A 17,993-nucleotide genomic window follows, 5' to 3' on the forward strand; every position below is an offset into this window, starting at 1 on the left:
TTATTCACAAGCATATACTTGCTTTTCTATTTACTTGAAATGATTTCTCCTATCCATTCCTGTGCCTCCTATTAAACTCCCTGCATACTTCAAAGTTCAAATTGAACATAATCTCTTGGAGGTCTTTTACTAAATTCTCCCAGGAAAGTCAGTTTATCTCTCATCAGTTCTTCTAGTATTTTCAGTATCTCTTAATATGGATGAAATGGACCACCTTTGGCTGGTCAGTGATGAGGCTACATTTTGGCTGTGAGGAAGCATCACCTACCTCCAGTCTGTGTGCTCTGGGTGACTTGTTTTCAATTGCTGCATTCTTGGAGTACCTTTGGGCCATTACAGACTGTTCAAGGATGCTAAAAGAGATGCCCAGCCATATGCCTTGATTTTCTTTGAGAGCTGGGGAGTCTGTGGGAGAAAATTAGAAGCAAAAAGTTCAGACATATGTAGACCTAATGACCCTGATGGCTGGAGTACAAGAGGCAGTGCTTGACTGACTAATGTTCTGCAATGATGCCTACACCTTAATCTCTAGATTCTGTGAGTATTGTATATTACATGGCAAAAAAGACCTGGCAGATGTGATGAAGGCTATGGACCTCAATATGGGGGATTATCCTGGTGGCCCCAGTGTAATCACATGAATTCTTAAAAGCAGAAGAGAAACACAGAAGAGTCAGAAAAGTGTGATGTGAGAAGGACTCAGCCACCATTGATGCCTTTGAAAACGGAGGGAGACACAAGCCAATGAATGCAGGTAATTTCTAGAATCTGAGAATGGTCCTTAGCTGACATCAAAGAAATGTGGATCTCAATTGCACAGCACAAGGAACTAAGCTCAGCCAGCAGCCTGAATGAGCAAGAACAAAGACATTCCTCTAGAGCTTTCAGAAAGTAAGGCAGCCCTGCAGATACATGTATATCAGGTTTGTGAGATCATAAACAGAGACGTGGCAGTGACCACTGGACTTCTGACCTATAGAAAGTGTGAGACAATAAATTTGTGTTTCTTTAAGCTTCTAAGGTTGTGGTAATCAGTAATGGAAGAATATAGAGGGAAGAGAAAGGGAATATAGAGTAGAAAGGGAAATGTCTGTAATAAGGACCATCATGAAAAAAAACAAAACAATAAAGCTTTTAAGAGAAAAGCACCATGAGTAAAAGTCTTGCAGAGTAGGGCAACCCTTAGCATCCAGGCCTGAATTAGAACCTGTAAGATATCCCAAGAACCTTGAATATCTGTATACATATGTCACCTGCAGCATCTCAGCTCCCCAGTTCTCAGGAGCCTGTTTATCTTGTGAAGAAGATGATTGTGGAACAATGGAAATCGCTGTGTTCCTAGGGAGTCCACCAGCTGTGCTATGTGACTATGTTCCAAAAAATCTAGGATAAGCATAGGTTTTTCTGTGACCTGTAAGAAAAGGAGGCAGATGCAAGTTGGAGAGACCAGCAGTACCGTAGACAGTGGGTTGAATGGCATCTTAGGCCTACTTAATGCTAGACTTCAAAGGGGCAGGACTAAGAAAACTGGCAGAGCTGCAGATAAACATTATGCTTATATGTGAGAAGCTCTCCCCATGCAAGGATTCCCGGAGTGAATGAATGGCTGGGGAGATCCTGGGATCAAAGCAGGTGCTTTCGAATACTGTCCACCTGATTTGATCCTGGGATCTCCTGAACTATTCATTCACTTTGGGAATTTGGAGTGTAGACATGTTAGGAAGCATTTGTAAGTATCTATTCTTGATAACTGCAGTCAAATTCTCCTAAGTCTGAAGCTTGTAGGCATTCATCATATATTTAATAATTTTATCTTCTATCTTGGTAAAGTAGATGGACGTCGGAATTGTTCATTTTAATTGAGTACTTGTGCAGTTCTAAGCACATTTCATAAATTAACACATTATTCCTTAGAAGAACCTTCTGAGATAGGCATTATTCACTGTGGTTTACAATTGAGGAAACTGAGGCATGGAGAGACTGTATCATTAGCCCACAGTTGCATAGTTAGTATGTGGTGGCATTGGGATTGAATCTAGACAATATGGTTCCAAACACCATGTTTCTCACAGCTGTTGTGATAGACAGAATGAAAGCACCCCAAGGTGGCCACATCTTAATTCATGGACCCTACTAATATATTTTGCTACATGGCAAAGAAAAATATGGTTGTTAATTTTTGACATTGAGATAGGCAGATTTTCCTGGGTTATATGTGGGGAACCCACGAAATCACAAGGGTCCTAAGGAGCGGAGGAGTGAGTCAGAGGGAAGACTGGAGAAATATGATGTGAGAACTCAATTCACCATTGATGGCTTTCGACATGGAAGGCATGCACAAGCCAGAGAATGCTCAAAAACAGGTCAGGAGTTTGTGACCAGCCTGGCCAACATGGTGAAACCCCATCTCTACTAAAAATACAAAAATTAGCCGGATTTAGTGATGCACACCTGTTATCCCAGCTACTCAGGAGGCTGAGGCAGGAGAATCGATTGAACCCAGGAGGAGAGGTTGAAGTTGAGCCGAGATTGTGCCATTGCATTCCAGCCTGAGCAACAGAGCAAGACTCCGTCTCAAAAAAAAAAAAAAAAAAAAAAAAAAAAAAAAAAAAAAAAAAAAAAAAAAAAAAAACCCACAGAAACTAACTCTTCCCTAGAGCATTGGGAAAGCAACACAGCCCTGCTGACACCTTGATTTCAGTCCAGTGAGACCCACATCAGACTTCTGACCTCTAGAGCTAGAAGGTAATACATTTGCAATTTTGGAAGCCACCAAGTTTGTGGTAATTTGGTACAGCAGCAATAGAAAACTAATGACTCTGCTGACTACTGTTCGGATTCTCAGAAAGATAACTGTCTTCCTCTCCATCCATCCTCAATGATATGTTAAAAGGATCCTGTTTGCCACACATATCGAGTCTCAATGTTATTTTCCTATCGCCACCTCCACCTTCACTCTCTGATCAAATTATGACTATTTAGAAATTATGAAGCTGCCATTGCCAGAAATATCCTTTCTCTAAGTTTCCATATCTGGATGGCCACCACCCCAAGCTGCCCTCCAAATAATGTAATTCTCTCTCTGGCTATCTAGGCGTGGGTTCAACTCCCCAGTAAGATTGTTCAGAGTACTGAATTTAATGCTTAAGGCATTTCTCATTCTTTCTACATATTTTTTCCTGTCCCAAGAGAAAACAACAGAAGGAAGGAAACCTATCAGCCACCATTTCTAAGACAACAGAGGATGGTTTTTTTTTCTGTCGGGGAGAAGACTCCCTCAACTTCCATCGAACTCAGAGTGACTAACTCCTCCTCCCACCCCATTTTTTAGATGGTGGTCAGGGAATGGTTAACTATCTTTGTTTACATGTGAAAACCAATTTAGTTTTAGCCAATAAAATAACCATTGTAGGCCAGGCATGGTGGCTCATGCCTGTAATCCCAGCACTTTGGGAGGCCGAGGCGGGTGACCACCTGAGGTTAGGAGTTCGAGACCAGCCTGGCCAACATGGTGAAACCCCATCTCTATTAAAAATACAAAAATTAGCCGGATGTGGTGGCAGGCACTTGTAGTACCAGCTACTCTGAAGGTTGAGGCAGGAGAATCGCTTGAACCTGGGAGGCAAAGGTTGCAGTGAGCCGAGATCACACCACTTCATTCCAGCCTGGGTGACAGAGCAAGACTCCGTCTCAAAAAAAAAAAAAAAAAGGTTGTATAAAGAAATATTAAAAATAGAATGTTTTGAGATTGGGCATATTGGTCTCACCCTAGAAGCTTTATGACAGAGCAAGGCACAAGAATGAAGCATCCAATGATCTTCAATAAGGACTCACTTTAAAAATGTACTTGCCTTGCCTCATTGACTTTGAGGAGGAGCCTATAGCCTCCAAGGAAAGTTTATGTACCTTTGAGCCATAGTGTTTGTTAGCCTTTTCCAATCTGCCAAGAGTGAAAATGAGGATCTCAGGAGTCTGCTATTTCTGACAGCGTCTACAGCATACCGGATGGCATTGTCCCTTGGAATGGCTAGTGTTCATGTTTATGTCATCCTTGGTCTCCTAGCTTCTGAGGCATAGGTCAATAGTTTTACTCATTTCAATGTGGACTACACTTGTATTTTAGTGACCAGCCCAGCAAGAATCCCACCAAAGAAGGCGTGCCGTTCTACTCCCAGAAACACCCCAGCGTCCTTTAAAGTTCAGAAACGCCAAAGGAACAACACTTTCACTAGACTAACTGTCCCTTTACACTGAAAATATCCTAATACATTTGGAAACCTAAAGCGAAGTAATCTGACCTCTTGGAGGCTTTTGAAATAATTGGTCAAAGTGAGAAAGATGTTCCACTCAGCTACTTTACTTTTCTAGTTTGTCTTCCAATATCTTTGTCCCACAGTGACTTTCAAAAGAATTGCTTGAATTTGTCTAAATTTAGTGTACCCAAAAAAAGGATATCAAATCTCATCCTAACTTCTTCAGACAAATAGCATCCAATTTATATTTTTCAGAGGTAGTCCATGTAAAAGTTGGCCTTATCTTAAATATAGCCAATCTATGGAACTCTGTATGGAAATAAAAGATTAATGAAGGTTATTTTTCACTCTTAAACAAAAATTTCCAATAGCAAATAATCCTGCAATTTGCCAAGGTCCCATTTATACCTGCCATTTGAGGAGCAAAAGATATTATGCTAAACAAGATAGAGGTGGTGTTACTTTATATTACTGTATTACAATGTTTAATATGTCTTTTATACTGAAATCACACAACCCTAAGTAAAAATTCTGGTTCCTAAAATTATTAGCTGAGCAAACACGGTCAGGGTACTTAAATTCCTTTACCCCTTTTTCTGGAGTTTCTTTATCTATAAGTGGATAGCAAGAGCAACTACCACATAGGATGATTTACATACAGCAAAAAGTAGGCATTCATCTGGTTCTCTTAGGTTTCTAAATAATTTATTGATCTTTAAGCAAAGGACTCCACATCTGCATTGCAACAGTAGATACTACCATTTCATTAGCACTAATTATGTGTAGTAATAGAAGGTATATTATTCAAAAATTAATATATTTTACTTCATTTTGAGGTAATTCTCTAACTTAATCAAACTTTTTTATTCACTAAATAATTTTTATAAAAGTAAAACCTAAAATTTATAATCGATGAATGAAAAAAAATCTTAGATTTCCCATTACTGAGCAGAAGTCTACTAAAATTTCAACTTAAAATCACAAGTCTATCAGTTACTTGATTATATTATATTTTGATTAAAATATATTTTAAACTACAATATAAGACTATTACTCTACTAGATTAAATTTGTTTAAGCATCCCAGAAGCAAAAATTGCCTAAATGTACAAATCCTTAGACATGAGAATCCAGTTCTATAATTTCAAATATTATAGTTTTGATTTTGTTGAATCTTTTTGTTTGTGATTTTTCATCTGGGATTGAAAGACACATCACTAGTCAGGCAGGTCATTAGCATTAATTTAACTGGGGTTATTTTTATCATTGCTACTTACTTTTAATTTTCTTAAGATTGGAAGATTCATGGCCACTCAGGCAATTGCCTTTCCAAATAACAGAAGTTGGACCCAGTGATTTTAGCTTGGCCGGTAAAGGTACCTGGAGCTGCAGATATTGTGGGCTTCAAAATTTTCAAAAGTAATTGGCCTGTTAGTTTATGAAATGTAATATCTTGTCTGCTTTCATTTCTCAACCAGCTAAAACATTTGACTGGATTTTGCACTTTTTTCTTTGCATTTAAAGTCTTACATCCTTTCTCTATTTCCTTGCTTTCCTCCCTTCTTTCCTTTCTTTCTTCTTGCTCCTCTTCCTCCTCTTTTTCTTTCCCACACAGTCTTGCAAATACTCAAAAAGTCTGAATAAATTTTAACAATCTCTATGATCTCTTATGGCTTTATGTGACTTGCAGATACAACTTCACTTCAAGGTCATTTTACAGACACAGCAGAGGATTCAAAACACAAAATTTAGAAAACTAGAGCAACTGCAAAGTTAGTAAATAAATGCTCAAATAGGCTTATTCATCCATGTAATGAAGGAATGATAAAACATGTTTTAAAGCTCTTTGGCAAAATCAGCAGAGGAGAGAAATAATCATGAGTCTTATAAGTATTGTTAAAAGTTGTTTTTTCCCCCCAAAAGAAATACATTGGATAAAACTGCGAAAAAGGCATAGATAATCAAAACTGAATAGATATGTAGATGCAAGCAAATACTTAAGATTTATAGGAATGTATATAAACATGGGCATTATATCTTATTCATTAGTGTTTCATAAAATTTTAAATGGCAAAATTCAAATTCAATGATTAGTTTCCCAGAATCTTTATTTCTTTAATTAAGAAGAGACTTAAAGTACCTCCCTTGAACTAAGCATTATATTTGAATTGCTTTGTACTCCTCCTTCTTTATTCTGAACCTATCAGTTTAGGTAAGTACAGTTACAGGCATACGTAAATAAAAAAGATGAGTACCCACAGCTACAGTTGCAGCTACAATTGTTGCATCAGCAGTAAACTACCAAATATATTTAAAATATATTCTGAGCAATATAAGGATTAATTATATGTAATTTATTTGAATCATTGTACTTGAGGATTGTTCATACTTTACGTGTGTGTATCTTTCTATACATGTGAAAAGTCAACACACACACATACAATGAGAGACTTGAGTTAAGCTTATTTATTAGTCTTAAGGCTACATCACTCTGATCATCACTGTTCTCACATCTTATCTATACTCTGATATGGGCAGCAGCAGATTTATTTGTTCTTTCAGGATACATTTATTGAGTATCTACTGCCCCTGGAGAACCAAGTTATATGCAGAGGATCCTGAGTTGAATAAGATTCAGCCTTTACTCCAAGGAGGTCTAATTGGGGAGAAGGGCAGGCAAGCAAATAATTATGAAGCAATTTGATGCTGTAATGAGACATGGAGTAAGGCAAACCTAGATGTGATCAATGCTGTTTGGGGTGAAGGAGGACTTCTCAGCAGAAGAGTTATTTGAACTAAGTGTTGAAGAATATTCTAGAGTCTAGCAGGTAGTCAGTGCCCAAGGTTGAAGAAGCTTATTTGAAGCAGAAGGAACAACATAAGCAAAGCCATTGAGACATTCAACAAATGCTTATTGAACTAGTGTTCTGTGCCAGGAAATGGTGTGCTTACAATTGAGTGGGGGAGGGGCATGACTATATTAGTAAACTAATTAATTCAGGTGATTTTGCTAAGTGAGAGATGGCATGAAGAAAATAATGCACAGTAAAGTAACAAAGAAATATGGGGAGGACACTCAGCGTTTGATAGTGTGGTCAAGGAGAGCTTCTCCGAGGAGGTGACAATTGAGTCGTGAATAAGGAGTAAGAACCAGCCATGCATAAGCATGGAGGAAAAGGTACAGAAAGGTTCTGAGAGCAAAGTTCCTAAAGCAGAAATGAGCTTTGCTCATGTGAAGATCAGGAAGGTCAGTTTGGTTGGAGTGATTTGAAAGAGTGGGAGGATGGAAGGAGAGGAGGGACAGAGGGTAGGCAGGAATCAGATCATAGAAGACCTTATAGACCAATGGATGGAATGTGAACATCTATCCAGTGCAGCAGGAAGCCACTGGAGAGCCAAACAGAGGACTGACATGGTCTTATTATTTTATCAAAATTAACTTAGGGGGTTGGGTGGAGGACATGTTTAGGGGATGAGAAAGGGGAAAGGTGAGTCTCTTACAGAGGTGCAGAAAAAACATGATGGTGACTTAAGTTGGAGTGGTCAAGGCCAGAATCAGAACAGCACATTTGGGACACTGTAAGCACTTATTATAGCTGGATATATATAATTTTGATTGTATACATGGAATGAGATGGAGATGGAGATTAGTTGGGATAAATTGGCAGTCTCCAGGTTATAAATGCATTTTTTAATTGCATAGTTGTTGAAATTGATTATTTTGGCAATGTGAAAACATTGAAGTGTTTTAAGGAGAAAAGAAAAGCAATGGCATAATCAGGTTTGGTTTTATGACAGTTTGGACTGCAGCAATGTGAAGAAGGAATTGAGAGGAGGGAGATTAGAGCTAGGAAGCCCAGATAGAACCCTAGGACGCTGGTGCCTGTGAGAACAGTTGGGGGATTAAATGAAGGGATGTGTGGTAAGCATAAAGGGATCTAGGATGACATCCAGTTTTTGTTGTTGTTGTTTGTTTAACGTTAGTGACTGGATTAGTGATGACACCCATTAGTAAAATTTTTTTAAATGCCAAAAGGGGATCAGGTTTGTGTTTGTGATATTGGATTTGGGATCTTTATGGGATTTGCAAGGGGAGATGTCTATTAGCCAGTAGCTGAGCAAGGAGAGATGAGTCTAGGCTAGAAATCCAATTTTATAGATGTAGTAAGGAACTCATACTCATACACAAGTATTCATGATGGAAATGAAATGCAGTATGGGTATTGGAGGATGTCTATCCAAGTGTCAAGTCAGAGGAATAGCTCACAACCATGGAGAAATCAAAAGTGTTATAAACACATGCAGAGCATGAGTGTTCACCAGTACTAGGTCAAGATTCTAGGCATGGCTGGAAAATAAGAAGAGCTTTAAGAGAAGTTGATTAGTGGATACAAGTATACACAGTTATATAGGAGAAATGATAACTGGTATTCAACTGATCAGTAGGATGACTATAGTTTATGCTAATCTATTGTACATTTCAAAATAGCTAGAAGAGAATAATTTGAATATTTCTCAAATAAAAAAGATATTTAAGGTGATGAATAACCCAATTACACCAATTTATACATTATATGAATGTATCAAATGATCACATGTACCCCCAAAATATGTACATCTATTATGCATCAATTAAAAAATTAAAACTTTAGTTCTATACAGATTTAAAATCTTAATAATGTCAGTAATTAAGAAAGTATGGACAGCCTTGTTCTAAATTTAAATTGTTTTGGATCAAGGATCATCTAGGTACAAAATACAAGAGACTGTTACAAGTTGATATTAAGTGAACATTTTGGCTCAGTGTAAAAGCTTTTGTATTGTTTACCTGCTTTAGGGAGGAAGCCATACCTCAGCATCACCAAGCCTGGCCCTTTCAGTGAACCGAGTGGGAGGACTTGGTTAGCAGAGGGAGTAAGGGAATGAAGAAAGAGGCAGTTTGAAACAGTTTTATTTACATCAATATTTCTTAAGATGTGATCTGAGGACCACCTGCAACAGAATCACTAAGGATTTTTGTTGAAAATGATATTTATTACTGAATCCGACCCAGGTCTATTGAATCAAAATCCCTGAGAATGGGGCTGTGCCTCTATTGTCATCAAGTCATATATTTAGTACTCCCTACAACTTCCTTTGGGCCTGCCCCCAATGTTTATAGGTTATCTCCAAACCCTGTCTTCTTAAACTCAATTCTGCTGGCATCTAGAGTGATTCACCTTTGGTAGGTAAACAAAGTAAGTTAATACAGAATACAGCAGTCAGCTTGGCCAGAGCGAGTCTGCTCAGAACAATTATTGAGCTCACACCTAAAATACAGATCTGAACTAGTAAAAGCCAACCCCTAGAATTCACTTTGTAGTAGAAGCAGCAAAGGGACAGCGTTGCCACTTGGATTACTTACTGTGGTAGTATTTTGCTCTCAAGCTTACCCCTAATTTTGTAATTTTATGTTTGCATATATAAAAGTCAATACATTTATGGTACTTAACACAGTCTGTGGCACCTATTAAGTACGTAATACCTGGTAGTTGTTATCATTTTTTTGTTCTTATTTTTGTTACCATTTGCATTTTGGGGGGAAAGTTGTGAAACTGGAAATTAATTTATTTAAGGAAATTCTGAAATTATCGTAGCATAAAAATAATAAATCATAATTATTATAATAGAAACTTAATTTTAAAAAGACTCTTGGTTATTGATTCCCTTTCTAAGACAGGGAAGTAATCGGCATCAAAAGGTTATACAGACTGAAAAATAATTTTCAGAAATGTGTTAATGTTCAAAATGTATTCTTTGTTTTAATATGTGAAATGGGAGGAGGATTCAAAGCAGAACATAGGAGGTAGGAGAACATTTCCTGAAGGGTCCCCGTCTCCACACAGGAGCTAAGTGAACAGAGGAGGAATAGTGTTGCAAGGATGCTCAAATCAAGATCTCAAGAATGTTGACAGCGAAACAATAATCCAGCTGTAGGACTGCAGCGATGATACAGTTAATCAAATGCATCAACTTCATAAAGGATTTTTGTTGAAAATGATATTTATTACTGAATCCGACCCAGGTCTACTAAATCAAAATCCCTGAGAATGGGGCTGTGCCTCTATTGTCATCAAGTCATATATTTAGTACTCCCTACAACTTCCTTTGGGCCTGCCCCCAGTGTTTATAGGTACATATGAACATATCAACAACTTCATATGTTCTGAGATGTCTGTTCCCTGAAGACAAGTCTAATAATATATTCCTAACCTGATGTGTCTTCCAGGAGTCATAATGTGGCTCTGTTTAATGGGAAATCAACTAGAAGGATATTTGCATTTGGAATTGGAAACTGTGGAAAGACATGGAGATAAACTGAAAATTCATACATTGGATGACTTGGGAGACCCCACTGGTGCATGAATGCAAAAGAACCAGGGTGCTGATGTGTTGATGTTGCAAATATTTACTTTTCTTAGTTAAGAATTTTTAGGTAAAAAATCTCAGAGCTTTTTTGGGGGAAGCACTGTCTAAATAAAGCAGATGCAAGAAAACAGTGAAATAGTGTCTTTAGAATTAGAGAGGCTCTGTGAGGGATTAATGTGTTGACTTTCTCACCATCATACCCTCATCATCAATCATAGGAGTTGATAAACCCCAGGCCAAATCCAGTCTGTTGCCTGCCTGGTTTTGTAAATAAAGTTTTATTGGCACATAACCACTCTCATTTTTTACATATCTCCTACAGCTAGTTTTTTACTACAGCTGCAGAGTTGAGTATTGCATCAGAGACTGCATGACTTGCAAAGCCTAAAATATATACTATCTGGTGCTTTACAAAGTTTTCTGACCCTGATCTTGCATACAGCCTGGCATAAACTAAGAGTTCAATAATTCTTCAGTGAACTTAAATTGTATGTTCTCTACACACCCTGGGCAAGCTGATTAACTTTTGAGACTCAGTTATCCCCAGTGCTAAAATGGGCATAAAATCACTCTTACAAAATTGTTGCATGTAGTAAGTACTTGGAACACTGTTTATGCATAAAACACAATATTACATTCTTCCTTGTTCTCTCCTTCCATTTAATGGTAACAGGTGCTGCTTTAATCCAGAATAGTCAATGGCATGCTCACTAGTGATTTTACAGCTTTCTGTATTTTCAGACGTACCAAAATAATTTACCCTCCCAATTGAATCAACAGTTCATAATTATTCATTACTCTCTTAAGATGAATTTTTTTCTTTTGTCTTCTGTTACATTTTTCTTTCTCTCCTTTATAGCTAGATACATGTTTTCCTACAAATCAAACAAGTCCTCTTTTTATTTTTATATTTACCACTGGGGAACTTATTCATTTCATTTCTCTGGAAAAACACAATATCCTAAAAACCTGCATTGTCTGGATGCTTTGCTGTTAAAGCAGTAAAAACAGCATGGTAGTATATTTTAAGAAAAGGTCCTCAATCCTATAATTTTGGGTCATCCCCAATCTGCCAACTCTTTTTGAATGAATACAGTAGACCTAGGCTCCAAGGGAGGTGTAGATAATGAAAGGACCAGTCAAAGAAAACACTTTTCTTTTATACCTTGGGAAAGCCAATGAACTGAAGGAAAGTGGCTTTGATGGCAGAATTTGGTGATGCGCCCTTCCCCTCAGCTTTCTGAGACAAGCCTGGCTTTCATCCTATGCTAATTTTGAAACAGGAAGGCACTTGTATCTAGAACATTGTGTGAAGACATTCATGGGTGTATTAGTCCGTTTTCACATTGCTGATAAAGACAGACCTGAGACTGGGTGATTTATAAAGAAAAAGAGGTTTAACAGACTCATAGTTGCACCACGTGGCTGAGAAGGCCTCATGATTATGGCCAAAGGTGAAAAGCACATCTTACATGGCGGCAGATACGAAAGAAAAGAGACCAAGTGAAAGTGGTTTCCCCTTATAAAACCATCAGATCTTCTGAGAATTATTCACTACCACAGAAACAGGATGGGGGAAACCACTCCCATGATGCAATTATCTCCCACCAGGTCCCTCCCACAACATGTGGGAATTATGGGAGCTACAATTCAAGATGAGATTTGAGTGGGGACACAGCCAAACCATACCAATGAACAGTATTTTATCAAAGGTATTGTAGGTGGGACGGCTTCACATTCACCACCATCACCCCCAGGATGTTTCACTTGACAAAACCCCTTGAAACACTTATTTTCTCCTCAGTCTCCACAGGCTTCAGATAGATAACCCATCCTCCACTGGTTCTCCATCTCCTCGGAGGGTGGTTTCCACTTCCAAATCTTCTGCCTGGAATGCAATTCCTCTCCATTTCTTCTTTACAAATATCTTGGTCCTTTCCCAGCTTTTAGCTCCACACCTGGTACCTGCAGTGGCTGTTTAGTATGATCTTAAGTAAGGTTCTACTGAGGGGGAAGATGCGGTTTGTACTAAGCAAACAAAAGATCTTCCCCTGCTTTGGCCCCATCATTCTAACAAGAGTAATTCAGGGTTATAAATAGCATCAATAACAAAAGCTTCTTTCTTCTTATTCCCTGGCTCAAAGCCAGGTGGAGGCAAGCTTTGTTTTTGTTCTTTTTTGTTTTTATTTTTTCCTCCTGGGAAGGTAGATGGAGATAGGGAGGGGGGATTTCAAAACAATGCACACACAATTTGATTTGACTATGACTTTAGCAACATTCCAAGTTAAGAAAGACAGTATCTTTATTCCAGGTTATGAAGGTCAACTTCTAAAAGCAACAGCAGAAATAAAAATGCAGTTTTAACAGTTGTTACCGTTTACAGAGTCAATAGACTTCTTGTAACATATATATAAATGTGTGTATTCATATGTTACAAGAAGCTTTAATAAAAATTGCTTTTGAAGTCCAATTATGGTTTACTGAAATATTTGTCCATTAGAATTCATCCAAATAGTTGAAAATTTTTATTATAAATGGCAAAATATAAATATTAATTGAATTGGTATAATTATAAGCCAATTTGCCTTATGACAAAAGTAGCCTTAATATCTATTTGGAATTCTATGCGATACAGACCATTGTGTTAAACAAGAAACAGAGAATGAAAGCTGAACAATTAGGAGAGTTGGGCCATGATACAAGGTGTTGGTTGTACTAAGGACGAACTAACTGCTTACTAATACAAATTTGGGGATTTATTGAAGTAACAATCCTCAACACCTTCTCTGCGCTTCAACACAAGTTGCTCTGGAAAGCAGGAGATTTCAAGTGGCCCCTGAAGCCGCTCTGTTTCATTTCTCACATGCCCCTGGGGATTCTCACTTATCTACCACCTAGGATAGGATTGAGGCTGAACAGAGAAGTCAGCACATGGTAGGTTCCCAGTAAATATTTTTTCAGGGACTAGATGATACTATTTAGGTTGGTGCAAAAGTAATTGTGGTTCTGTAATGACCAGTGATGATGAGCTTTTTTTCATATGTTTATTGGTTGCATAAACCACAGTGAGATACCATATCATGCCAGTTAGAAGGGTAATCATTAAAAAGTCAGGAAACAACAGATGCCGGAGAAGATGTGGAGAAATAGGAACACTTTTACACTGTCGGTGGGAGTGTAAATTAGTTTAAGCATTGTGGACGACAGTGTGGCATTCCTCAAGGATCTGGAACCAGAAATACCATTTGACCCAGCAATCCCATTACTGGGTATATACCCAAAGAATTATAAATCATTCTACTATAAAGACACACATGTTTACTGTAGCACTGTTCACAATAGCAAAGACTTGGAACCAACCCAAATACCCATCAATGATGGACTGGATAAAGAAAATGTGGCACATATACACCATGGAATACTATGCAGCCATAAAAAAGAATGAGTTCATGTACTATGCAGGGACATGGACGAAGCTGTAAATCGTTATTCTCAGCAAACTATTACAGGAACAGAAAACCAAACACCTCATGTTCTCATGAACTCCTAAGTGGGAGTTGAACAGTGAGAACACATGGACACAGAAAGGGGAACATCACACACCGGGACCTGTCAGAGAGTTGGGGGCAAGGGTAGGGATAGCATTAGGACAAATACCTAATGTATGTAGGACTTAAAACCTAGATGACAGGTTGATGGGTGCAGCAAACCACCATGGCACATGTATACCTATGTAACAAACCTGCACGTTCTGCACATGTATCCCAGAACTTAAAGTATAAAAAGTATAATCATTTTTTTTAAAAAAGTAACTGCACTTTTTGCCATTACTTTTCATGACCAAAACCACAGTTACTTTTGCACCAACATAATATTCCAAATGGAATATGCCAAATGTTGATTCTAAATATTCATATTCCAAATTGAAGGAAACCTTGAGACAGTATACTTCCATTGTGCAATTGCACATTTGTTTAGTTTTCTAATTGTATTGTTGTTAAGGTAATGAACCCTAGAGTCAGATGGCCTAGGTTTAATTCCCAGTTCCAACATGTTTAACTATATATTTCTAGGGAAGTTGGTTACCTGCTTGTGCCTCAATTTACTCATCTGTAAAATGGAAATAATAGCAGTACCTACTTCATTGGATTGTTGTGAGGATGACGTGAAGTGATACGTATTATATACTTAAAATAATTCTGGGCCCATAGTTAGATCTACATAAATGTTATTATTTCCTGTGTTTTCCATCCCATGTTATAAATGTATTAGTCTGATTAGGATTAACCATGCTGGGCCCCTAAATTAACCCTGAGTTTTCAGTTCCTTCAAGCAACAAAAGTCTACTCCTCATTCGTGGCTCACGTCTAGTGTTGGATAGTGGGGAGCTGAATTCTACATGATTAACAGTCAACCTATGCTGAGGGTGTCTCCCCCGTTTTGGAAAAACACAATGCAGAATATGTGGCTTCTTGAGTCTCTAGGCAAGTGTTTGCTGGAAAGTCTTGCACCAGCAATTACATACTGTAGCTTGAAAATGACAAGCTTTACTTCCACTCAGAGCTTGGTGGTCAGTGTCAGTCACATGGCCCCACCTAGTTGTAAAAGGAATGTGAGGAGAACTGATGAATATTCAGTGAGCAGATCAGCCAGTGTCATTGCTCTAATGAGCCAACTCCCATATGCTCCCATATGTTAATTGTGTTTAACTCTATTTCTGATCTTTTACGACCCATATCTTATTCATATTTATTCCCCTCCCCCCACCAGTGTCTAGATAAATGTTTCTCAAAGAAAGAAGGAAGGAAGAAATGTAGGAGGGAAGGAGGCTTGCCTTATCTTTGGAAACTCAACAATTGAGGTAGATATATGTAACAGCCAGAAAACTGAAACAAAACAAAACAAAACAACCACAACAAAAGAACCTTGGACATTACAAAAGAATTAGCTACTTTAAAAACTGGGTTTACCTTACCGAAACAGAAAACTCAGAGAGTGAATATTGTCAACCAACATTTGATATACTCGACTCAGGAATAAATCTGTCACATAAACTAATATGCATCTATGAACAGAAGAAGGGAGCATTGATATTTTTTTTTCTGTAATAGAAGCTAAAAGTTCCTCTTCTGAATATTCATTCTTCCCAGTGTTAAGTGTTATTACTCTTTCAATTCTTGTTGAGCCTCACTTAAGACTCTTTTGTTCCATAAATAGATAACTCTTCAAAACCTAAAACCATTTCATACCAAAAGCCTGAATTAGACATTATTTTTATGCTGTCCTTCTTACTTCTAAAAGGGAAAGTGAAGAGAGAGTTAGAGATAGGACGAATTAACTAGGAGTCGAAATGCTGGCCCAATGTCAGTCTTAGATACATTACCCAGTTATCCATCTCCTTACTCAAAAACAAAAATCTATTCAAAGTTACAATCCAATGAAAACAGTTATTTGGAATCTAGAATTCCTAATACTACCTTAATTTCCCTCCACTTATTAATTTGTAAGCTTTTAAAAAAATGATATAAAGTTGGTGGAACTCCTGTGATTCAAGAGGCACAATGGAGAGAGGATAGAGAAAGAAAAGGAAATTAAAACTTTTAAACCCTACTCTGTATGGACATGACATATGCAGGGAATTCAGTGTATTGGTAAAAGCAAAGCTTCTAGACCAGATTGTCTGGGCTCGTATTCCAACGTTCATGCTTATTAGCCATATTACCTTATGAAATGTGCTTAATCACTTTCTGCATTCCTTTATTTAGCTCTAAAATAATGGGAACAGCAGTAACTACCTCACAAGGTTAAATGAAGATTAAATTAGTTATTATACACAAAGTGCTTATTTTGGTGTCTGGCACATAGTATGTGCTCAATAAATATTGCTTCTGGTTACTGGATGTTTAACTATGTGGTTTGTACAGATTTATGTCATTTTATATCTGAATGTGAAGGTTAGGCATTTTGCTCAGGGTCACAGAGCTAAGGGAAAAGCTGGCAGAATTAAAACTCAGCTAACTTCAAGCCTTGGGTTTTTGTGGTGTACCAGGGACCTTGGTGCTAATGAGAAGGCCAAGAATGAAGTCAGGAAAAGTGTATAGTACTGGTTTCTGGGACCGGCGTATATTTTTTTTCTTAATGGACTTTATATTTTAGAGGAGTTTTAGTTCAAAAAAATTGAGAAAAAAGAATAGAGAGTTCCCGTATATCCCCTAACCCCACACACGCACACCTCTACCACTGTCAACTTCACACCCCACAGTGGTATATTTGTTAAAAACGATGACTCTGCATTGACAAATAATTATCGCCTAGTCCATAGTTTACATTAGGTTTCACTCTTGGCGTCATACATCCTGTGCATTTTAACAGAGGTGTAATGATACCATTGTAGTATCATACAGAAACTTTTTACTGCCCTAAAAATCCCGTGTGCTCTGCCTATTCTTCTCTTGTGCCCTTGTGACCCTTTGCAACCACTGATCTTTTTCCTGTCTTTATCATTTTTGCCTTTTCCAGAATGTCATGTAGTTGGAATCATGGAATCTATGGCCTTCTCAGCTTGGCTTTCCCCACTTAGTGTACACATTTAAGGTTTCTCCTTATGAAGCCATGTCTTTTCATGACTTGATAGCTTATTTGTTTTTCATGCTGAAAATAGTCCATTGTGTAGCCATACCTCAGTTTAATTATTCATTCACCAACAGAAACATATGTTGGTTGCTTTTCAGTTTTGGCAATTATAAATAAAACTGCTATAAACATCCATGTGCAAGGTCTTGGTGGACATATGTTTTCAAATTGTTAGATTGTATGTTAAGAGTATTTTTAATTGTATAAGAAAAACTGCCAGTCTTACAAAGCGACTCTTATTTTGCATTCCCACTAGCAGTGAATGAGTTCCTGCTGCTCCACATCTTTACCAGCGTTTGGTGTTTTTGGTGTTTTGGATTTTGGTCATTTTGGGTTTTAATTTGTACTTCCTTAATGACACATATTGTTGAACAACTGTTCATATGCTTCTTTGCTCTTCATTGTCTTTTAATTTCTACCTCTAAGCCTTTGTGGAGACTAGATTTTGCAGGACAGTACACATTTCTTTTTTGCCTTCCTGGAATTACGTGGTCTTCTTTTGTGACAAGTATTTTGACAATTTCTGGACATCACAATTTTCTTTGAAAGAACCATCTGTTCTCAACTCTTAGACTCTGAGTTTCAGATGGAGTGGATTCTGTCCTTTTTCTTATTTCGGGGTGAGCAAAGAACAATCTTTTAATCAGAATAAATTGCTTCAGAAATAAGTACCTGACTTTTGGAGCCAATGATACCCAAG

At 37.7% G+C, this 17,993-nt stretch overlaps 1 protein-coding gene and 1 long non-coding RNA gene across 7 annotated transcripts in view; both read left to right on the forward strand.

The window, feature by feature from the left end:
• LOC105487858 (potassium voltage-gated channel interacting protein 4) overlaps positions 1–17,993 on the forward strand; it is a 1,213,665-nt gene that overhangs the window by 335,600 nt on the left and 860,072 nt on the right. The window lies entirely within an intron of this gene.
• Positions 71–17,993, forward strand: part of LOC139362113 (uncharacterized) — a 122,832-nt gene continuing 104,909 nt past the window's right edge. The window contains exon 1 of the long non-coding RNA XR_011620459.1: positions 71–17,993. This exon is cut by the window's right edge and continues 53,841 nt beyond it. This is a non-coding gene — a long non-coding RNA (uncharacterized lncRNA).

Source organism: Macaca nemestrina, chromosome 3, assembly GCF_043159975.1.
Source record: "Macaca nemestrina isolate mMacNem1 chromosome 3, mMacNem.hap1, whole genome shotgun sequence".
Taxonomy (NCBI): domain Eukaryota; kingdom Metazoa; phylum Chordata; class Mammalia; order Primates; family Cercopithecidae; genus Macaca; species Macaca nemestrina.